Genomic DNA, 25,230 nt, shown 5'->3' on the forward strand with positions numbered 1-25,230 from the left:
ATATACAAAAGTCTATTGCTTTCTAATATGCTAACAGTGAAACTTTAGAAAATAAATTAAAAAAAAAACCCTTTTACAGTTGCAGCAAAAAAAACAAAACACAAAAAACCAAAAACCTAGGAATAAACATAACAAAAAATGTAAAGGACTGAAAACTAAAAAGCATTATTAAGGGAAATTAAAAAAAGACACAATGAAATGAAAAAATATTACTTGATCTTGGATAGAAAGAATTAATATAGTAAAAATGGCTATATTACCCAAAGCAATATACAAATTTATTGCAATTCCCATCAAAATTCCAATTTTTTTTAAAGAAATGGAACAAAAATATCCTAAGGTTTATACAGAACCATAATAAACCTTGAATAGCCAAAGTAATCCTAAGGGGGAAAAAATGAAGCTGGGGACATTACAATACCTAACTTCAAATTATATTATAGAGCCATGATAATCAAAATAGCATGGTATTGGCAGAAAAATAGACACTCAGACCGATGGAACAGAATAGAGAGCCCAGAAATAAAATCACATAAATATGGTCAAATTATCTTAGATAAATGATTCAAAAACACACAGTGGAGAAAAGAAAGCCTCTTCAATAAATGATTCTGGGAAAATTGGAGAGCCACATGCAAAAGAATAAAACTCAACTACAGTTTGTCTCCTTGTACAAAAATTAATTCAAAATGAATCAAAGACCTAAATATAAGATCTGAAACAATAAATTACATAGAAGAAAACATAGGTATTAAACTCATAGACCTTGGCTGTAGAGAATATTTTTTGAATTTGACTCCAAAGGCAAGGGAAGTAAAGGCAAAGATAAATGAATGGGACTACATCAAATGAAGAAGCTTCTGCACAGCAAAGTAAACTGACAACAGAACAGACATCAAACTAAATGGGAGATGATATTTTCAAATAACAGCTCCTAATAAACAAAATACACAAATAACTCACAAAACTCAACAACAAACAAACAATCCAATAAAAAATGAGAAGAGGACATGAATAGATATTTCTCCCAAGAACAAATACAAATTTCCAGTAGATATATGAAAAGATGTTCATCTTCACTAGCTATTAGAGAAATGCAAATCAAAACTAAAGTGAGATACCGCCTCACACCTGTTAGATTAGCTATTCTCAACAAGACAGGTAATAACAAGTGTTTGAGAGGTTGTGGAGAAAAAGGAACCCTCATTCACTGTTGGTGGGAATGTAAAGTAGTACAACCATTATGGAAGAAAGTATGGTGGTTCTTCAAAAAATTAAGAAGAGGACTATCATATGACCCAGCAACCTCTCTACTGGGTATCTACCATCAAAACTCAAAAACGTTGCAGCCCCATGTTCATTGCAGCATTGTTTGTAGTGGCCAAGACATGGGAACAACCAAAATGCCCTTTAATAAAGGATTGGATAAAGAAGATGTGGTACATATATACTATGGAATACTACTCAGACATAAGAAATAATGACATTGGATCATTTACAATAACATGAATGGATCTTGATAACATTATACTGAGTAAAATAAATTAATCAGAAAAAACTAAGAACTGTATGATTCCATATATAAGTGAGACACAAAATTGAGACTCATGGCACAGATGAGTGCAGTCTTTATCAGGGGGAGGGGAAAGAAGGAAAGGGAGGGGGTTGAGGAAAGGGAGGGAATAAAGAGAAACAAATAAAAGGTGACAATGATTTGACTTTAGGTGATGGGTATACAACATAATCAAATTTCAAAATGATGTGAAGATGTTTTCTCTAAATCTATGTAATCTAGTTAACCAATGTCACCTCATTAAAATTAATTGTCTAAATAAAATAAAATAAGATAAATAAAAATGAAATGATAAAGGCACTTCTAAATTTATTGCTACATGATTCACAATAGTCTAGATATGGAAATGTGTTTATTGATGTGTGAATGGATAAAGATGTTTTATATTTTTATAAATGCTACATTTAATATGTATATTATATAGTATATACATATATATATGTATGAATATATGACATATATACCCACTCTTTCTCTAGAATACTACTCTGTCATAGTAAGGAATAAAATCTTGTAATTTGTGATAACCTGGGTAGACCTTGAGATTATCATGCTAAGTGAAATAAGTCAGATGGAGAAAAAACAATACTATATGATTTCACTTATAAATAAAATCTAAAAAAACTAAAATAAACAAAACTGAAATATATAGATACAGAGAAGATAATGGTGGTTTTCAGATGGGAGTGGAGTTAGAAGGGTTGAGAGGTAGGTAAATTGAGTGAAGGTGATTGAAGAGGTAAAACTTCTTGTTATAAAATAAATGTCATGGGGATGTAATGTACAGCATGGTGACTACAGTTAATAATATTGTAGTTCATATTTGAAAGTTCCCTAGAGAGTAAATCTTAAAAGTTCTCATCATACTCAAAAGAAAAAATTTTAATTTTGTGTGGTGACAAAATGGTAACTAGACTTAATTGTGGTGATCATTTCACAGTGTATATAAATATAAAATCATTTTGTATATTTGAAACTAATGTAATGTTATATGTCAATTATACCTCAATTTTAAAAAGAAATCCTAAAATTTATATTGAATCTTAAAAGTCCTTAATTATTCAAATCAATCTTGGAAAGAAGAATAAAAGTAGGGGCCTTATACTTCCTGATTTCAAACAATATTACAAACATATAGTAATGAAAACAGTATGGCATTAACATGAAAACAGACACATAGATCAATGAAACAGAATAGGGTAATCAGAAATTAACCCCCACATATATTGGCAATTAATTTCTGACCAAGAAGCCAAGAATAGGCACTGAAGGAAGAATAGTTTCTTTAAAAAATGGTGTTGTGAATATTGGACATTTATATGCAAAAGAGTAAAACTGAACCCTATCTTACACTGTATACAAAAATCAACTCAATATGTATTAAGAGGTTAAATGTAAGGCCTGAAAAAAAATAGGAGAAAAGTGCCTTGACACTGTTCTTGACAATGCTTTGTGTATGTGTGGGGGGAATTTATACCAAAAGGAAAGGCAACAAAAGCAATATTAAACAAGCGGGAGCTATATCAAACTAAAAAGCTTCTTCACAGTGAAGAAAATCATCAAAAAATGTAAAGTTAACCTATAGAATGGGAAAAAAATATTTGCAAACCACTTGTTTAATAAGAGTTTAGTAATACAAGTAACAAATGCAACTCAATAATGGAAAAAAAATAATAATCCAATTTAAAAACAAAGAAGACATACAAATAGCTAGCAGGTTCCTAAAAAATTGATCAACATCATTAATTATCAGGAAAATGTAACTCAAAACCACAATGAAGTAACATCACCTCACACCTTTGAGAATGTCTATCATTAAAAAATAAAAGATAACACATGCTGATGATGTGGAGAAAATGATATCCTTAAATACTATTAGTGGAAATGTAAATAGTACATTCACTGTGAGAAATAGTATAAAGATTTCTCAAGAAATTAAAAAAAAAATTGGAATTAACATATGACCTGGCAAACCTATTGTTGGGTATAAATCCAAAGGAAATTAAATCATTATCTTGAAAAGATATATATACTCCCATGTTCACTGTAACATTATTCACAATAGCCATTGTTTGAAAACAACCATAAGTGGATGAACAGATGAAGAAAATGTGGTGTATGTGTAAAATGTATTATAATTAAGCCTTAAAAAGAAGAAAATTCTTCCATTTGCTACAAGATGGGTGAAGCTGGAGGGCACATTGCTAAGTGAAATAAGCCAGAGAAATATTGCATTGTGTCACGTACATGTGAAATCTAAATAAAGAAAAAGCCTGACTTATGGTGGCGCAGTGGATAAAGCGTCAACCTGGAAATGCTGAGGTTGCCGGTTCAAAACCCTGGGCTTGCCTGGTCAAGGCACATACGGGAGTTGATGCTTCCTGCTCCTCCCCACTTCTCTCTCTCTCTCTCTCCCCCCCTCTATAATGAATAAATAAAATCTTTAAAAAAAATAAAGAAAGAAAGAAAAAAAACAACAGTTGAACTCATAGAAACAGAGTAGAATGGTGGTTCCAGGGGCTGGAGAGTGGAAGAAATAGTGAGAGATTGATAAGGTTGAAAATTTTCACTGATAATAACATCTGAGGATCTAATGTATCACATGGTGACTTGGGCAAAAGGAAACTCACAGTTTGAATAAAAATATGTAATACAATAAATAAGAAATATAATACAAAAATAAACTGTGTTTTGCACACTGACAACTATAAATCTACTTTTGTAAATCCCTATATAATTGAAATTTACTGAAAGTAGAGCTTAAATGTTTTCACCCAAAAGGAAGGCAGGCAAATGTGTGAGGTGATGAATGTGTTAATTAACTTCATGTTAGAAATCCTTTCACAAAGAATATGTATGTCAAATCATCACTGTACACTTTAAATACAATTTTGTCAATATATCTCAATAAAGCTAAAAAAATATTAATGAGGGACTCTGTTCCCTAAATTTCACCCATAAATATAGATCTATTTTATCTTTTGATTTTAATTATGTAAGAAAACCTTTCATTCTTAGTGTAATGGGCTGTATATGGCAAGACTTTATTAATGATAATAATCATAAAAATAAATTATTTTATAATCCCATATACTAAATATTTCCTCAATGGAAGGTGTGAGAAAATTTGGAGTATTGAATAGCTAGTGATGCTTTCAATCAAATGGATTAAGAGAAAGTAAATTGAAACAAAGTTTTGTTAAATATGATTTTGAACTGATTTAAGTTGGTTTCAATATAACTTTATATTTTGGGGGTATTTCCCATTTGCAATAAAGTCTTTACAATAAAATAGGCACATCCAAATTTACACCCAGGGAAAGATGCACACATGCATACATGAGCTGGGTTGTTATTGCTCTGAAAAACTCATTAGCTACCTACTCTATAATTTGCAACTCTTGTTGCTGCTATTTTAAATAGTGCAGTTAAAAAGCAGTGCTTGTAGTTTTGACCATCACCTTTGTGACTTTGATTTGGATTTTAAACTGCTATTTATTTTTTCTATCCATGATTTCTATTTTTTTAATTGAGATACTACTTTCAGCAAGATGTGCAAACCATTAATGGACATTAAATAAATTTTTACATATTTATTCATATTCCTTAATTAAACACAAGCCACATTTTAGATTATTTCCAGCTTCCCACAGGCTCCTTCATCCTTTATCCCTGTCAATAACACACCTTATTCCTATAATAACAGTCATGACATTTTAATACACAGTCTCTCTGCCTTAAATATAAATGTTTTCTTTTATTTTTTTGTTTTATTCGGTGAGAGGAGGAGAGGCAGAGACAGACTCCCACATGTGCTCCAACTGGAATCCAATTAGCAAGCCCACTAGGGGGCATTGCTCTGTCCATCTGGGACATTTTTCTGTTGCTCAGCAACCTAACTCTTCTTAGCACCTGAGGAGGAGGCCATGGAGACATCCTCAGTGCCCAGGGCCAACTTGCTCCAATCAAGCCATGGATGCAGAAGGGGAAGAGAGAGAGAGAGAAGTGAGAGGGGGAGTGGAGGAGAAGCAGATGGGCACTTCTCCTGTGTGCCATGACTGAGAATTAAACCTGGGGCATCCACAAGCTGGAATGATGCTCTTCCACTGAGCCAAACAGCCAGGGCCAAAAGTTTTCTTATAGTATCTTATGTTTGACTGCTGGGGCTGTTTTATAGACTTTATCTTTCAAATGAATTTTGTAGACTTCACTTAGTACATAATTTACTTCACACAGCTCGAAACATATTCACTAAATTTGATGAGAATTTGGAATCACTTTTTAATGTTGAAAGATGGTCATCTAGCCCTGGCTGGTTGGCTCAGCGGTAGAGCATCGGCCTAGCGTGCGGAGGACCTGGGTTCGATTCCCGGCCAGGACACAAAGGAGAAGCGCCCATTTGCTTCTCCACCCCTCCGCCGCGCCTTCCTCTCTGTCTCTCTCTTCCCCTCCCGCAGCCAAGGCTCCATTGGAGCAAAGATGGCCCGGGCGCTGGGGATGGCTCTGTGGCCTCTGCCTCAGGCGCTAGAGTGGCTCTGGTCGCAATATGGCGACGCCCAGGATGGGCAGAGCATCGCCCCCTGGTGGGCAGAGCCTCGCCCCTGGTGGGCGTGCTGGGTGGATCCCGGTCGGGCGCATGCGGGAGTCTGTCTGACTGTCTCTCCCCGTTTCCAGCTTAAGAAAAATGAAAAGAAAAAAAAAAAAAGAAAGATGGTCATCTCTTTCTTTTAAAGGTGTCCTTATGCTAAAAAAAAAAAAAAAAAATTAGGTTATGCTAACCATCAGTTTTGAAAATATCCTATCTAAAACATAATCTCCAAACTTGATAATGATACATTTAACTGATTCCAATGATGCAATAAAAGATAATCAGGCTGAAATTTACAGACAGAATACATATTAATTTATATCTCTACTATCATTAAAATAGAAGTCAACCTGCAAAGAATAGCAATTTCTATATTTATTTTTATAAATTTTTATTAATGTTAATGGTATGACATTAATAATTCAGGGTACATATATTCAAAGAAAACATGTCTAGGTTATCTTGTCATTAAGTTATGTTGCATACCCCTCACCCAGAGTCAGATTGTCCTCCGTCACCCTCTGTCTAGTTTTCTCTGTACCCCTCCCCCTCCCCCTAACTCTCTCCCTCCCTCCCTTCTGCGTCCTCCCTCCCCCCACCCCTGGTAACCACCACTCTCTTGTCCATGGCTCTTAGTCTCGTTTTTATGTTCCACCAATGTATAGAATCATGTAGTTCTTGTTTTTTTCTGATTTACTTATTTCACTCCGTATAATGTTATCAAGATCCCACCATTTTGCTGTAAATGATCTGATGTCATCATTTCTTATGGCTGAGTAGTATTCCATAGTGTATATGTGCCACATCTTCTTTATCCAGTCTTCTATTGAAGGGCTTTTTGGTTGTTTCCATGTCTTGGCCACTGTGAACAGTGCTGCAATGAACATGGGGCTACATGTGTCTTTACGTATCAATGATTCTGAGGTTTTGGGGTATATACCCAGTAGAGGGATTGATTGCTGGGTCATAAGGTAGTTGTATTTTCAGTTTTTTGAGGAACCACCATACTTTCTTCCATAATGGTTGTACTACTTTACATTCCCACCAACAGTGGATGAGGGTTCCTTTTTCTCCACAGCCTCTCCAACATTTGCTATTACCCGTCTTGTTGATAATAGCTAATCTTACAGGGGTGAGGTGGTATCTCATTGTAGTTTTGATTTGCATTTCTCTAATAACTAATGAAGCTGAGCATCTTTTCATATATCTGTTGACCATTTGTATTTCTTCCTGAGAGAAGTGTCTGTTCATGTCTTCTTCCCATTTTTTTATTGGATTGTTTGTTTGTTTGTTGTTGAGTTTTATGAGTTCTTTGTAATTTTGGATATTAGGCCCTTATCTGAGCTGTTGTTTGAAAATATCAGTTCCCATTTAGTTGGCTGTCTGTTTATTTTGATATCAGTTTCTCTTGCTGAGCAAAAACTTTTTATTCTGATGTAGTCCCATTCATTTATCTTTGCCTTCACTTCTCTTTCCATTGAAGTCAAGTTCATAAAATGTTCTTTAAAACCCAGGTCAATGAGTTTAGTACCTATGTCTTCTTCTATGTACTTTATTGTTTCAGATCTTATATTTAGGTCTTTGATCCATTTTGAATTAATTTTAGTACACAGGGACAGGCTGTAGTCGAGTTTCATTCTTTTGCATGTGGCTTTCCAGTTTTCCCAACACCATTTGTTGAAGAGGCTTTCTTTTCTCCATTTTGTGTTGTTGGCCCCTTTATCAAAGATTATTTGACCATATATATGTGGTTTTATTTCTGGGCTTTCTATTCTGTTCCATTGGTCTGAGTGTCTATTTTTCTGCCAATACCATACAGTTTTGATTTTTGTGGCCCTATAATATAGTTTGAAGTCAGGTATTGTAATGCCCCCAGCTTCATTCTTTTTCCTTAGGATTGCTTTGGCTATTCGGGGTTTTTTATAGTTCCATATAAATCTTATGATTTTTTGTTCCATTTCTTTAAAAAATGTCATAGGAATTTTGATGGGAATTGCATTAAATTTATATATTACTTTGGGTAATATGGCCATTTTAATTATATTTATTCTTCCTATCCAAGAACAAGGAATATTTTTCCATCTCATTGTGTCTTTTTCTATTTCTCTTAGCAATGCCTTGTAGTTTTCGTTATATAGGTCCTTTACATTCTTTGTTATGTTTATTCCTAGGTATTTTATTTTTTTTGTTGCAATCGTGAAAGGGATTATTTTTTTGAGTTCATTTTCTAATATTTCGTTATTGGCATATAGAAAGGCTATGAAATTTTGTATGTTAATTTTGTATCCTGAGACCTTACTGTATTGGTTTATTGTTTCTAGTAATCTTTTTGTGGAGTCCTTTGGGTTTTCGATGTATAGAATCATATCATCAGTAAAAAGTGATACCTTTACTTCTTCTTTTCCAATATGGATGCCTTTTATTTCTTTGTCTTGTCTGATTGCTATGGCCAGAACTTCTAGCACCAAGTTAAATAAGAGTGGAGAGAGTGGACAACCCTGTCGTGTTCCTGATTTAAGGTGGAAAGTCCTCAGTTTTACGCCATTTAATATAATGTTGGCTGATGGTTTATCATATATGGCCTTTATCATGTTGAGATATTTTCCTTCTATACCCATTTTGTTGAGAGTCTTAAACATAAAATTGTGTTGTAATTTATCGAAAGCCTTTTCTGAGTCTATTGATAAGATCATGTGGTTTTTGTTCTTTGTTTTGTTGATATGGTGTATTACGTTAACCGTTTAACGTATGTTGAACCATCCTTGAGATTCTGGGATGAATCCCACTTGATCATGATGTATTATTTTTTTAATATGTTGTTGTATTCGATTTGCCAGTATTTTGTTTAGTATTTTAGCATCTGTATTCATTAGAGATATTGGTCTGTAGTTTTCTTTCTTTGTGCCATCCTTGCCTGGTTTTGGTATGAGGGTTATGTTGGCCTCATAAAATGTGTTTGGAAGTATTGCTTCTTCTTCAATTTTTTAGAAGACTTTGAGTAGAATAGGAACCAAGTCTTCTTTGAATGTTTGATAGAATTCACTAGTATAACCATCTGGGCCTGGACTTTTATTTTTGGGGAGGTTTTTAATAGTTTTTTCTATTTCTTCCCTGCTGATTGGTCTGTTTAGTCTTTCTGCTTCTTCATGACTCAGTTTAGGAAGGTTGTATTGTTCTAGGAATTTATCCATTTCTTCTAGATTGTTGTATTTGGTGGCATATAGTTTTTCATAGTATTCTACAATAATTCTTTGCATATCTATGATGTTTGTGGTGATTTCTCCTCTTTCATTTTGGATTTTATTTATTTGAGTCCTGTGTCTTTTTTCCTTGGTGAGTCTTGCCAAGGGTTTGTCAATTTTGTTGATCTTTTCAAAGAACCAGCTCCTTGTTTTATTGATCTTTTCTATAGTTTTTCTGTTTTCTATTTCGTTTATTTCTGCTCTGATTTTTACTATCTCCTTTCTTCAGCTGGTTTTGGGTTGTCTTTGTTCTTCTTTTTGTAGCTCCTTAAGGTGTGAAGTTAAGTGGTTTACTTCGGCTCTCTTGTTTGTTCATATAGGCCTGAAGTGATATGAACTTTCCTCTTATTACTGCTTTTCCTGCATCCCAGAGATTCTGCTATATCGTATTTTCATTTTCATTTGTCTGTATATATCTTTTGATCTCTGCGCTTATTTCTTCTTTGACCCATTCATTTTTTAGATGTATGTTGTTTAGTTTCCACAATTTTGTGGGTTTTTCCCCCTCTTTTTTACAGTTGAATTCTAGTTTCTAGGCTTTATGATCATAAAATATGCTTGGTACAATTTCAATTTTTCTAAATTTGCTGATATTGTCTTTGTGGCCCAACATATGGTCAATTCTTGAGAATGTTCCATGTACACTAGAGAAAAATGTATACTCTGTCGCTTTGGGATGAAGTGTCCTGTAGATGTCTATCATATCCAGGTGTTCTAGTATTTCGTTTAAGGCCACTATATCTTTATTGATTCTCTGTTTGGATGACCGATCTAGAGCCGTCAGTGGTGTATTGAGGTCTCCAAGTATGATTGAATTTTTTTCAGTTTTTGTTTTAAGGTCAATAAGTAGCTGTCTTATATATTTTGGTGCTCCTTGGTTTGGTGCATATATATTAAGGATTGTTATGTCTTCTTGATTCAGTGTCCCCTTAATCATTATGAAATGACCATTTTTGTCTCTGAGTACTTTTTCTGTCTTTTATTCAGCATTATCAGATATGAGTATTGCTACATCTGCTTTTTTTTGGGTGTTGTTTGCTTGGAGTATTGTTTTCCAGCCTTTCACTTTGAATTTGTTTTTATCCTTGATGCTTAGATGAGTTTCTTGTAGGCAGCATACAGTTGGATTTTCTTTTTTAATCCATTCTGCTACTCTGTGTCTTTTTATTGGTAAGTTTAATCCATTTACATTTAGTGTAATTATTGACACTTGTGGGTTCCATATTGCCATTTTATAAATTGCTTTCTGTTAGTTTTGTATCTTGTTTGATTCTTCTCTTTTGTTTTTCTATCGTTTGTTTTTGTTTGTTTGTATTCCATACTTCTTTCTTCTATTGCTACCTTTTTTAAGTCAAGTGTTTTTGTGGTGGTTTTTTCAAGGGTGGTTACCATTAAGTAATGAAAAGGGTACCTACCATATTCATTTTAGTACCCTTTCTTATGAGTATTTCTGCGCTTCTTCGTCCTTTGCTACTGTTAATTTTCATCTTTTCTCCCCTTTTTTTTTCTTTTGTTGTCACAGTTTAAGTTTGGTTTTATTGTTTTCTTGGTGGAGCTGTTACTTGTGGTTTTGTTTTCTTTTGTTCTTTGAATCTGGTTGGAAAACCCCCTTTAGTATTTCCTGAGTGGGGGCTTTCTGATGATAAATTCTCTCATCTTTTCTGTATTTGTGAATGTTTTTATATCTCCTTCGTACTTGAAGGATAGCTTTGACGGGTATAGTATTCTTGGCTGAAAGTTTCTCTCTTTCAGGGCTTTGAATATTGGGGCCCACTCTCTTCCAGCTTGTAGAGTTTCTGCTGAGAAATCTGATTATAATCTAATAGGTCTTCATTTATATGTTGTATTCTTCTTTTCCCTGGCTGCCTTGAGAATTTTTTCTTTGTCATTGGTTTGTGTCATCTTCATTATGATGTGCCTTGGAGTGGGTTTGTTGGGGTTAAGAAAACTCGGTGTTCTGTTTGCTTCTTGAATTTGAGGCTTTAGTTCTTTCCACAGGCTTGGGAAGTTCTCATCTATTATTTGTTTGAGTATATTCTCCATTCCATTTTCTTTCTCTTCTCCCTCTGATATACCTATTATTCTTATGTTATTCTTTCTGATGGAGTCAGACAATTCCTGTAGGGCTTTCTCGTTTTTTATTATTTTTGAGTCTCTTTCTTCTTCTCTCTGTTGTGCCTCAAGTTTCTTGTCTTCTATTTCACTAATCCTATCTTCTATCTGGGCTGTTCTATTAGCTAAGCTTGTTATTTCGTTTTTCAGTTCATGAATTGAGTTTTTCATTTCTGTTTGATTTGTTTTTATAGTTTCAATTTCCTTGGTAATATATTCTTTGTGATCGTTGAGTTGTTTTCTGATTTCCCTAAATTGCCTTTCTGTGTTTTCTTGTATATCTCTGAATATTTTTAAGATTTCTATTTTAAATTCTCTGTCATTTGGCTCCAAGGCTTCCAATATGTTAAATCTTTTCTCCATAGATTTTTCCACATCTATTTGTGTTACCTCTCTATCTTTTGTATCCATAATATTCTATTTCCTTTTTCTTATTGGCATCTGAAGGTGGTCTTGTTGATAGTGTTAATTAGAATAAATAAAGAATAAAAAGGGGGGGGGGAAAGGGAAAACACTCCACACACAAAAAAAGTAATAATTTATTATTTCCCCCTTTTTTCTTTCTTCTCCTCCCCTCCTCTCACCTCTTTAGGGAAATATTGTGATAACCTGTGAATTATATTGTGCTAAATGGAACAAAAACTGCTTATAACAGAGGGCCTGATTTGGGGTGAAGAGTTCAAGGGGCAAAAAAGGGAGTAGGGACCTACTAAATGCAAAAAAATAAAAAAGGGGGGGGAGAATATCTTAGACAAGCATAAAATGATTTGCTTGTAAGTGATGGTTGACTAAGAGATATAATGAGATGGATAAGAGGGAAACAGAAAAAAGGAGAGAAAAAATAACAATATTTAAAGAAAAAAAATAAGTAAAAATCTGTTGTATTAAGTGGAGCGAAGACTAAATACAATGGAGACTTTGGGTTGGGCGGAATGCTAGTGAGTTAAAAAGCAATGTAAAAAGTACCCAAAATGCCACAAAAACAAACAAATAAAGGAAAACCAAGAACAAAAGCAGAAAAAAAAAAAAAAAGAACAAACAACAAAAAAAAAACAAAAAAACTTGAGTCCCAAATTAAATAATTTGTTCGTGATTGAGGATTAACTGGGAGGAAAAGTAAAAGGAGAAAAGAAGAAACGAATAGAAAGGTAAAAATAAGAAAAAGAGAGAAACGAAGGAAGAAAAAAAGGAAAGGGAAAAAAAAACACACAAAAAACCCCAAAAAGAAAACAAAAGGGAGAGAGTGAGAGTTAAGGGTTTTGGAGTGTAACCCTAAAGGATAGTAAGGATGAAGAAAAGAAATAAAATGTAACACTCATGGGTAGTGTAGTTCAAGAAAAGGGTAACATAAGATGGGCAGAGAATAAAAGGACCGAGGTGGAGGAAATACAAATAATAATAAAGTCAATAAGAAAGAATAAAGAAACAACAACAACAGAGAATTAGTGGAAGAAGTTATAAAGTCTGTGGATTTTTCTTGATTTTGAGAGGTTAACTTCTTCCTTTTTCTTTTCTCTCCCTCTTCCTGATCGGTGACTCTGTACCCCAGGTTCTGCCCCTGTGTCATGCTTAGGTAGGGATTTGCAGTTGATGGGATTCTATGGCAATGTCATATAATTGGCTTTAGTCTCGCTGGTAGTCAAGGCTTGTTGGCATTTGCAGAGTCCAACAATGAGAGAGTTTGCTTTCCTGGAGTCTCTCTCCTAGTCTCCCCTTCCTGAATTAGCAGCCTGGTGATCCAGCTATGAGGTTGCCACTGCTTCTGTTTGGGGAGTAAGAGGCTCAAAGAGCTGGGAAATCCCCACTCTATCCTCACTCAGCGCAAGGCTCTGGGTAAGGCTCTGGCAGTCAGAGCCTCCAGCGTAATCAGGTGGGGCTGGGAGTCAATTGTTGTCAAGGTGACTGTTCAGCGCCTACCATTCAGTTGGACCACTCAACCCAGGCTTTCCACACTTTGTAGCCTGTTTTGGCTGGGAAGAAGATGCACTATTCGTTGCTTGCTGTATAGATCTTAATATCTGCCAAGTCCCTCTTGTTAGGTATATCCCTGAATATGGAGGCTCTGTCAATCAGAAGTTGCCCCCGCCCCTTTAGTGAATGGCACTGAAAAATATTATGCCTCTTGTCTTGGATCGCTGAACTGGGAGAGATCTTATCAATTAGAGCCCCGTGGGTGCGCAGATTTTCTGGGTTAAGCTAATTTCAGTGATTGGATCCGCAGCTGTGCTCCAGAGGTATTACAGGCTGCCTGCGCGCCCCTCCCCCAATGCTTGATTGTTAGCTTGAATGGCTGGGTGAGGTGCCCCGCCCACAGAGAGAATCTCCTGACTAGGAAAGACAGGTTTGGCGCCCCTCCCGGACTGCGGCACAGGGGTGCGCGCGCGGCTTCTCAGTGCACGCCGGTGGCCGGGACTCCCCGGACCGCGGCACGGGGCGTGCACGCGGCTTCTCAGTACACGCCGGTAGCCGGGACTCCCCAGACTGCGGCCCGGGCAGCTGCACGTGTGGGTTGACTCACCACAGGCATATTCCCTCCTCGGCAACAGTCCTTTTGCTTTCAGTGTGTGTGTGGAACTCCAGGATGCTCCGAGGATATATTTTTCTGTTTCTAGTTGATAAATTTGTTGAGATTTTGGGGAGATCTGTCAGACGCGCTGCTCACGGCGCCATTTTCATGACGTCACTCCGCAATTTCTTATAAAAATGGTGAAGATGGTAATGAAATAATAAAAGAACTTAAAATACAGGTGAGAAAGCTGAGGTATAACCTACTGATTATTTTATAAATATAAAATATTATCAGTACAAGATGAAGAAAGTTTGTTCTTCAGTTATACTGAGGCCAGAACCAAAATGATAAATAAATCATCATCAACACCATCATCTTCATTATATGAAACTGAAACATGAGCATATTAGGTTAGGAGTAATTGAACATTTCTCACAGTAAGAACTATTAAAGATATAGGAACTCTTTCTCTCTAGAGGTCTATTAAAATAGAAAAAAATGTCAATATATCAGAGGTGATTTAGTTGCTGTACTTTCAGTAAACTGGATAATGACCTCTAAAAACTCCTTCTATTCTTAGGATATTTTATTTCTTTTTATGAGATGTTTTAAAATATGCATTTTATGAAGAAAGTTTACTATTAGCAAGTTGATGTTAAAAAAGTCAACTTATATAACATCAGACTTCCTTAATATCTAGTTCATAGTATATTTATATGGAGCTATATTGAGTTGTGCTTGGAAAGATTAAAGATTCAGATTTTGCAAAACAAGAGAGATATTTTTATTATATATTAAATTAAAATCAAGTTATTCTTCAAAGAGCCATAATTCCTATTAAGTTTAAGTGAAAATGAAGATAATATCCTTTGGGAAAGATTATGCAATACTATTGTTTTATTCTATAAAGAAGCTTTATACAAAATACTTTACTAGTTACCATATTTCCCCATGAATAAGATGCACCCTTTTGTGAAAAATTTGAGGTCTATAAACTGGGTGCATCTTATACAATGGTTGAGGGTTTCTTTTACTTGCATTTCTTGGTTTTTTTTGCACAGATGAAGAGTTGTATGAAATTTATGATGAATAAAACTTGAGTTCAGTAACTGTATGTAATATATTTTTTAATCAAATTTCAGGCCCCAAAATTAAGGTGCATCTTATACATAGAAGTGTCTTATACATGGGAAATATGATATTCATACTAATAGATAGTAATAATTGTTTATGTAAGTTATTTCTCATAACTTTTGCAGACTGTTCAACATATTCACAGAATATTTTGAGTTTTCATACTCTAATCGGACTTGTAATCATATAATTTAAATGTAAAAAAAAATCTTTAGATACTATTTAGCAGTAAAAATGACTACTAAGATGAATTACAATCTTTATTCAGATTTCATATGTTTTGTTTCTATTTGTGTATATTTCTTGGTTATCTATTAACAATAAAACTAATACAAACATATCCAACAACTGAAATTCTCTATAATGTAGTAAGATATATAATAAAATAATAATAAAGGAACAACAAAATGTGACTTATATCCTTATTTGATTGCTAAAATATATACTTAAAATATTTAGTGAATTTTTTGCTATGTGATAGGTTCTCAATATTAATTAAAATTTAATATTGAAAAAAAACAGTTCCAGATGTTGTATTTATAAACTCTCTCCTAAAAATATTTTACATATTTGAAAAGACAATATTTTAAAAAAAGACACATCATTGGAAAGCTAACTAAAAAAAACAAAGAAAACAAAAACAGGAGCCGGAAAACAAAACGCAGAATGAATTGTCTAACATCGGCTGCACTGGTCGCTAATCACTTATCTGATAGTAAAGTGCTATAATGCTAACAGCAACTTGTGATTGTTTGAATAAACATGAGTTCTGCATTTTATAGTGGCAAGATAAAATTATGATTCAAAATAGTGGTATCTGCAATAGTGATTACTGTTGTAATAGAGAGTCGCTTTATGGAAACAATGAAGAAAGAAAATGAATGAATGAATAAAAATGTTTGTAAGACAGACACATTCAGAAAATATTTGTCAAAATAATTCAGCAGAAATTATTATACAAATATATTCTTACGAAAAAAGACACCTGAAACTGCTCTCACCGGACTAGAGGACAGCAGCAAGAAATTCTGAAACCAAGAGATTAAGGATTACTATAGCTTGATTGGGAAATGCCAAACAGGTAAACACAATTTTCAGACAATTCACAAAATAAAAATGGTCATCTTACAGCAGTAGTCTTATATCCAGTAAAATGGGAAATATGGTAATTTCCTAAAAATATTCTATCAAAATATAACTCAAATTATCTTTAATGGATGGACTTTCTGGAAAACTCATCAATCTAGGAGAATTCTGAAATGAATACTTATTTTTGTGGGGATGAAACTGAGCATAAAAATTTTATAATGAACATCTAAAAATTGAGACTCGATAACTTTTGTGGATTGCCCCTGTGGTTTTTAGAAAATAAAAACAGTTTTTAATTTAATAATAAATATAGACACAAGATAATTACATAATGAATTATTATTTGTGATGCTTCAGTAGGAAAGAAAAGAACACTGTAGTATACTGGTGGAGGTCTTTACCATGCTGTGATACAAAATTGTGTTTAGCCAATTCAGACAACCATAAAATTTTGATAAATTATATGTGAGTGATTTGCTTTTATTGAATTGTATTCTTTAATTTTTTTGTATTATGTACATCTGATAATTAGTAGTTTAGTGCAAAGCTATAAAATCTTAGAACTGTTCTCCATTAAAACTTGAATTCAATCAGCACAGGGTTACAGGAAATTATTACAAGCAAGTCTTCAGAGAAGGTTGACTCATCTTCAAAATTAATTAAATTCAAACAGGATACAACATTTCACATACTCAAGGAAGATGATATTAAAAAACCCTATATCTTTAAAAGCTAATCATAATAAAGATGTTTTATTATTATAATCAATAGATTAGGAATATATAAGTATGGTCTGATCTTCAACGAGTTTCACAATGTAGAAACATAGGCCCCCCAAAAAGACTATGTCTCTAGTCATAGTACCATCAAATTCTGTGTGTGCTATGGCCAATGATAGATGACTCAAAAGGAAATACAAAATGCTCAAAACTTAAATAATTTAATAATGTGATGCCACAGGGAAATTTAACAAAAAATTTTACACAGTTATTTCTGGAAACACAATTTTTAATTTATCTTAATTGTAGATACAATTTGCTTCATATAAACTTCTTAAATTGTTGTTTTTTTTTTCAAAATAATATTACAGTTTCAATGGCTCAAAGTGCTGCTTTAATCTTTCTAAACAACATTCTATTCCTAAATGGTGAATTTAACTTCAATATAAAGAAAATTATATTATAGCAATAACAAAAAATTATAAACTAATAAGTGCTAGAAAATGTTTTTAAAACAAAGAATTATAAACAAAGTATCAATTGTGAAAAATAAAATGTGTATTACATTAAAATATATTTTTACCCCTCTAATCACTGGATGTGCTTATCTCATGATAGATTATAATATTGTTAATTGCTAGGTACACCCTAGTACTGAAAATATGTATGATTGTGATCATTATCATAAAAATTGAAGTATTTTAACTACATGATAAAGATATATAAAAATTTATTACTTTTATGTAACATTTTTATTTTTTAATCTTAAAATGTTCTAAACAATTGATTTGAATTTACTGATTTATATTAACAAAATTGACATACTACTTTCCTACATGCTTATCCTAAAATTTTTACATTGTATATCCTAAAAATTTCACCTTTAAGTATAAACTTTATGCTCACTAGTCACAAAAGGCAATTGAGTCCAAATGTTTGTTATGTGGCACCAAACAGGATGTGATACCTCAGTTGACTAGATCTATTCTACCTACTACAAATGTTAGTCAACATGTGACATAATCCATAAAACTAACTTACACATTGTAGAATAAAGTTATGTAAATAAAAAAATCAAGATACCTGTCATGATTATCATTATAGACTAAACTTCTTTAATATAAAAATTATTTTAGATGTTTATGAGTTGCCCCTTTTAGAGTTGCTGAAAATGAGTTAATCTCAAATTTATGTCGGTCTTCTCATCATTCCTACCATCCCTTACAACCTAGTCTTTACTGGCATGTCTCTAGGCATGGAAGTTTCTTGAATTAATTGATGTGATTATTTCTATACTTAGAAGTAACATCATGGGCAAGTCTGTATTGATCATATAAGCAGTGGTTTCTCATTCTGTTGACCAACACTTTTAGTTCAGTTCCAAATGTTTGCCTTTTTTCTCAGCTGTAAAAATAGTCTTAATATATTTTTTTATAGATTTTATTTATTCATTTTAGAGAGAGAAGACAGAGAGAGAGAGAGACAGACAGAGAGAGAAGAGAGGGAGGAGCAGAAAGCATCAACTCCCATATGTACCTTGACCAGGGAAGCCCAGGGTTTCGAACCTGCGACCTCAGTGTTCCAGGTCAATTCTTTCACCCACTGTGCCACCGCAGGTCAGGCAGTCTTAATATTTTTTAACTGTTCAACATAAACTTTTAAATCCACAAACACAAATTTCTCACAAGGACTTTTATTCTTATATTAAATAATATATTAAAACTACAAATGTCAAAATTATTTCTACTCTGCTGAATGAGATCAGGAATAAAATTGCATTTTGGAAACAGAAAATTAAAATGATTTTTTTCCTCTTCATACATTTGAAATGTCTTAAAAATATGTTGAAAACGTGTAGTGTATTCAATATGTTTTATAAAATCTAATACACCCTTCAAATCTTCCTAGCATAATGAACTGGCAAGTCATAGAATTTTCATTTTCATAATTTAATGCTGTTTAAATATACATGCATCAGTTTTTTCAGTAAGCTAACTTTTCAAATAGCAATCTTGGCAAAGGGTAATCAAACTGTTTTCATTCTTATATAAACAATGAAGTTTATATGAGCATTTGAACGCCACTTGAAATTTCTCAGCTCTTCTGATTGAAAATAAGCAACTAACTATAATATAGATTCTAAGATAATATCTCCTTATGAATCAGAATTATATATATATATTATAATCAAAACCTTAATATAGAAAAAGTACATTATATAATATATGCTTCCTTCTTAGGTTGTGTTAAAGCATAATGCTATTGTTAATCTAGCAATTGTTGTTTCTTCAAATTGTCTTCGTGTCCATCATACTTATAGTTAAGTATGTGGCTGGGGAAAGAGAACCTGAAAAGTATTTTGTTTTGTGTCTGTGTGAGATTGAGAGAGAGAGAGAAAGAGACAGAGAGGACAGACAGGGACAGACAGGAAGAGAGAGAGATGAGAAGCATTAACTCATTGTTGTGGCACCTCAGTTGCTCATTGATTGCTTTCTCATATGTGCGTTGATTTGGGGGCTACAGCAGAGTGAGGATCCACTTGCTCAAGCCAGCGACCTTTGGGCTTCAAGCTAGCGAGCTTTGGGCTCAAACTAGCAACCATGGGGTCATGTCTATGATCCCACGCTCAAGCCAGTGACCCTGCGCTCAAGCTGGTAAACTCCTGCTCAAGCTGGATGAGCTTGTTTGTGCTCAAGCTGCCGACATCACGGTTTTGAACTTGGGTCCTCTGCATCCTAGTCCAATGCTAGCCACTGGGCCACTGCCTGGTCAGACCTGAAAAGTATTTTTAAGAATGCTTTGGCATCTAAATGTGGTGGAAACAAGGCAAAGTTTAAAAGTAAATAAAATAGATACAGTGTTTCCTCAGCAGTTTTCTATCTTGTGATCCTCTCTGAATTGTGGGGTTTTAATTTTCTTTCCTTATTCTGATTTCTAATTCCAAACCTCCCACTAACTACCTACACAAATCTACTATCCTAAAGATGTTTTTTATTTTATTTAACTATAGTTGTGTAATAGATTTCCCCATGCTTAATAGTTTAAAACAAAACATTGATTATCTCACAGTTGAATTAGAAATTTGCATACTGCTTACCTCAGTGGTTCCATGGCTGCAGTGATCTTAAAGCTGTACTGGAGAAAAATTCCTTCCAAACTCAGTCAGGTAGCTTTTGACTAGTCTCAGATCCTTTGTGGCTCTTGACTAAAAACATTAACTCTTTGCCATATGGGTTCCTCACAACATGGTAGCTATTTTTCCTCAGAGTCAATGAGCAAGTGTGCAATAAAAGGCACCCAAAACATAAGTCACAGTCCTTTTGCAACATAATCTTAGAAGTGATAACCCATTATCTTACATTATCCTATTCATTAGAATCAAGTCAACAATTCAGCCATATTCAAGGAATAGGAAGTTCAGAGAGCACAAATGCCAGGAGGTGAAGATGATTGTGGGTCATCTTGGAGGCGGCTGACAAACCCATGTTCCAGAAATAAGTTGTTATTGCACTTTTTAATTTATTGAATGTCTATTATGTCCCGTTTAGGTTCTAATAAAAATGTGAGGATATGTGTAGCTTTCATTTTAGAAATCAAAAAATTGGAAAAGCAGAAACTGGCAATATAAGTGCCATAAAGAAAATAAAAATAAAAGAATGATAGAATAAAGTGACTGGCTGGTAGGATGAGGGGATAATTATTTTTATTAACATGAAAAGTTTATCAGAGAAAGAAACTAACCTTATGTTGCATTTGCATCTTGTCAGGAATAGAATATTGAAGGCAAGTGAAAGAACAAGGGAAAGGATTTAGGGACAGAAAAATCCCAGAAAATTAAGAAAATTATAAAATGTTCTTGAAATATATAAAGTTAAAGGAACCAGATCATATAGAACCTTGTAGGACATGGTAAGAATTTAGACTTACTAAAAAAACAATGGGAAACCTTGAGTCTTCTAAGTGGTTGGGTATTAATACTTTTTAAAGAACATTCTATCTGTTATGTGGAAAATGTATCAAAAAAGGGGATTGCGGAAAAGTTGGTAGCTATTTCAGTGTTCCAGGTAAGAGAAGATTGTAACTTGAATTAAGGTGCAGCAGTAGAGCTAAAGACACAAAGAGATACAAGATATATTTTTTAAGTAAGGTAGAGAGTCTTTCATAGTGGACTTTTGTCTTGTTTTCACCATTAGCACATGTGAACATATTTTCATTTTTTAATTTGCCAATTATGAGTCCCCTCTGACTAAAAAATAAGTCTGAAAATTCACTTTTCCACTCCTCTTTGAAGGTGAAGATCAGGCATGTGAACTCAGTTCTGCCAATTCTACATGCAAAGGACAGATTGACTTGGAAGAGTGAAATGTGAGATAAGAGGTACAAATGTGTTATCTAAAAAAACACAAGAAGTGTGTGTATCCAGAAGGAATATATATTCAGCTATGTTGAATGCTGCTGGGAGGTTTGAATACAAAGAAGAAAAGATATGAATGTTATTTTTATTTATTATTATTATTATTATTATTATTATTTTGTATTTTTCCAAAGCCAGAAACAGGGAGCCAGTCAGACAGACTCCCGCATGCACCCGACCGGGATCCACCCGGCACGTTCCCCAGGGGGCGATGCTCTGCCCATCTTGGGGCGTTGCTCTGCCGCAATCAGAGCCATTCTAGCACCTGAGGCAGAGGCCACAGAGCCATCCTCAGCGCCCGGGCAAACTTTGCTCCAATGGAGCCTTGGCTGCGGGAGGGGAAGAGACAGACAGAGAGGAAGGAGAGGGGGAGGAGTGGAGAAGCATGCCAGGCGGACGCTCTACCATTGAGCCAACCGGCCAGGGCCTTGAATGTTATTTTGATAACAGAAAGGCCAACAAAGGCAAGGGAATAGGAAGCTTTATTTGAGTAAGACAGGGCATAGATGAGGTGTTAGGAAGAAAAATAATAACTATAAAGAGATATCTTTTATGTTAAGTTTTGTTACTAAAGGAGTAGAAAAAGTGGGTGGTAGCAAGGGGAAGTTAGAGACTTAAGGAAAGTGTTTTTTTTTTTTTCTGTTTTAGGATGAAAGATACTAAAATCCTCTTTGTGAGCTGGTAAGGGAATGCTGTTTACTTAAGATAAAGAGGTAGGTTAATTATCCAATTTTCAGCAACTATTTATTGAAACTTACACATCAGGCACTCATCTAGAACCCAGAAATATAAACTGTATCATTTAGTTTGGGTGAAAAAATAACATATTAGGAGCATTAAGTAAAATAAATGATATATCAGTTTACTAAAGAAAAAGGTAACATGGCTATTTTAGATAGGTGTCTAGGCAAGGTGTCACTGAAAAAATAATACTTGAGTAGAGGCTTGAAAGAAGGTAGAAACTATATATGTGGATATCTGAGTGAAGAACTTTCCAGAAAAGAGAGCAGCAAATGCAAAGGTCCTTTTTCAAGAGCATGTCTGATATGTTTGAGGAACAGCAATGGAACTGAGATTGAGTAATGAGAGTAAATACAAAACATCAGAGAGATAATAGGAAACCATATCTGGTGGACTTCGTCGATAATTTAAGGATGTTAGATCATATTCAGAAGGGAAAGGAAAGCCAGTTGAGTATATTGAGCAAAAGAATAGCATAATATTAAAATATACTGAAGGTAAAGTTGCTGATGTGTCAAATACAGGATGTGAAAGAAAAAAGTCGAGTGTGGTTTTTAATTGAGAACCAGCAGAATAAAGTTGGCATTTATCAAGATGTGGGAAATTAAGGGTAGATCTGTTTGGTGGGTCAATTACTATGAGATCAGTTTTAAATAAATTAAAATGACTCTTATTAGATATTTAAATAGAGGTACTTATTAGACAATTCTATATAAAAGTGTATAATTCAGAGAAAATGTCTACAACAGAGATATAAATTCTGAAGGCACTATTAGATAAAACTGTGAAATTGGATGATTATGTAGGAGTATAGATATTAAAAATAAGGATTCCAAGGCCTAAACCACGAAGAATATATATATCAATGAAATGAAGAGGAATCAGCAAATGAGACTGAAAACAGTCATCAGAGGGATAAAAAGGAAATGAGAGAGAAATGTCCCAGACACCGCGGCTTTAGTCAGGGGTTGTGCAGGGTGGTGGTGGACAGGGTATCAAGTAAAGCGAACATTTTAATACAGTAGAAACATATATTAAGCTTCAAATGCTACTGGTGTGCCAAGTTAAATGAAAGCTGAAAATTAACCATTGCTTTTAGTAATGAGCATGCCACTGATCTTAAAAAGAGCATTTCTGGTGGGTTGCTGAAACAACAACCTGATTGAATGAGTTCAAAAGAGAATTGTAAGAGCAAGATTAAAGACAGTGAGAAAAGACATCTCTTTCAAGAAGTATTGCCTAAAGAGATGAAAAAAAGATTGTAGTGAGAGCTGGAGGAAGATGTTTAATTAATATGGAAAACATTTGTATGCTGATAGAAATGGCCTGGTAGATCAAGCTCCTTTTCTTACATAACTGACAGTTTCTTCTAAGTCTCCTTTTCTGTCTCCTGTTTCAACTATGATTTCTAAACATTGGAATGGCCCAAGTTTCAATCCTTGAGCCTCTTTTCCCTTTTCATTAATTTTCTAGGTGATTTGCTCAAACTCATAATATCTACATAATTGCTCCCAAATCTATATCTCCAGCCTAAATTCTTCCCTGAACTGTGAATTCATTAATACAATTTTGTTTTTAACATTGCTACTGAGATTTTTTAACAAAACAAAGCATGACTAACACTGAGCACCTGATCAATCCCCACTGCACCCTGAACAACCTCTGACCAAGCTGCATTAGGGTGTTCAACTCTTTCACAAGCCAGCACAAAATTCCTGGCAGACAAGTCCGCAGACCAGCAGTTGAAAAACAATCTATTAAACCATTCCAATCACTTCTCATTACTTCTAATTCTACCTTTTTTCCCATCCATCACTTCTAAATATCTTTCAGTTGTTTAGACCTGCATACAGTAGTCTGCCTTTATCTTCAGGCGATATACAGTGTGTCCGTAAAGCCATGGTGCACTTTTGACCGATCACAGGAAAGCAACAAAAGACGATAGAAATGTGAAATCTGCACCAAATAAAAGGAAAGCTCTCCCAGTTACATACCTATTCAGTGCAGTTCGATGTGGGCTCACGCACAGATTTTTTAGGGCTCCTTAGGTAGCTATCCTGTATAGCCTCTACAGACTCGTCACTGACTGATGGCCTACAAGAATGGAGTTTCTCCACCAAACTGCCGGTTTCCTTCAACTGCTTATCCCACCGAGTAATATTATTCCTATGTGGTGGTGCTTCGTTATAAACGTGCTGATATTCACATTGCAATTTGGTCATGAATTCAAATTTAGCGAGCCACAGACACATTGAACTTTCCTCTGTACCATCCACGTCTCGACTGGCATGGCCATGGGCTGCTCCACTGTATTCACGGTGTTAGGTCATCATCTGCACATGCGCACATGCTGCCGCATCATCCTACAGAAACTGGGAGGGGCCCTGGCCGGTTGGCTCAGCAGTAGAGCGTTGGCCTGGCGTGCAGGGGACCCAGGTTCGACTCCCGGCCAGGGAACATAGGAGAAGCACCCATTTGTTTCTCCACCCCCCCCTCCTTCCTCTCTGTCTCTCTCTTCCCCTCCCGCAGCCAAGGCTCCATTGGAGCAAAGGTGGCCCGGGCGCTGGGGATGGCTCCTTGGCCTCTGCCCCAGGCACTAGAGTAGCTCTGGTCATGGCAGAGCGATGCCCCAGAGGGAGGGGCAGAGCATTGCCCCTGGTGGGCGTGCCGGGTGGATCCCGGTCGGGCGCATGCGGGAGTCTGTCTGACTGTCTCTCCCCGTTTCCAGCTTCAGAAAAAAAAAAAAAAAAGAAAAAGAAACTGGGAGGGTTTTCCTTTTATTTGGTGCAGATTTCACATTTCTATTGTCTTTTGTTGCTTTCCTGTGACAGGTCAAAAGTGCACCATGACTTTACGGACACACTGTATATATCAAAGACCCCCAGTGGATACATGAAATCAGAGAGTACCAAACCCTATATATACTGTTTTTTTCCTATATATACATACCTATGATAAAGTTTAGAAATTAAACACAGTAAAAGTTTAATAATAACTAAAGATAGAAAAATTATAAAAACATACTATTATACGGAGTGAAATTAGTAAATCAGAAAAAAAACAAGAACTACATGATTCCATACATTGGTGGGACATAAAAAACGAGACT

Source organism: Saccopteryx leptura, chromosome 8, assembly GCF_036850995.1.
Source record: "Saccopteryx leptura isolate mSacLep1 chromosome 8, mSacLep1_pri_phased_curated, whole genome shotgun sequence".
Lineage (NCBI taxonomy): Eukaryota > Metazoa > Chordata > Mammalia > Chiroptera > Emballonuridae > Saccopteryx > Saccopteryx leptura.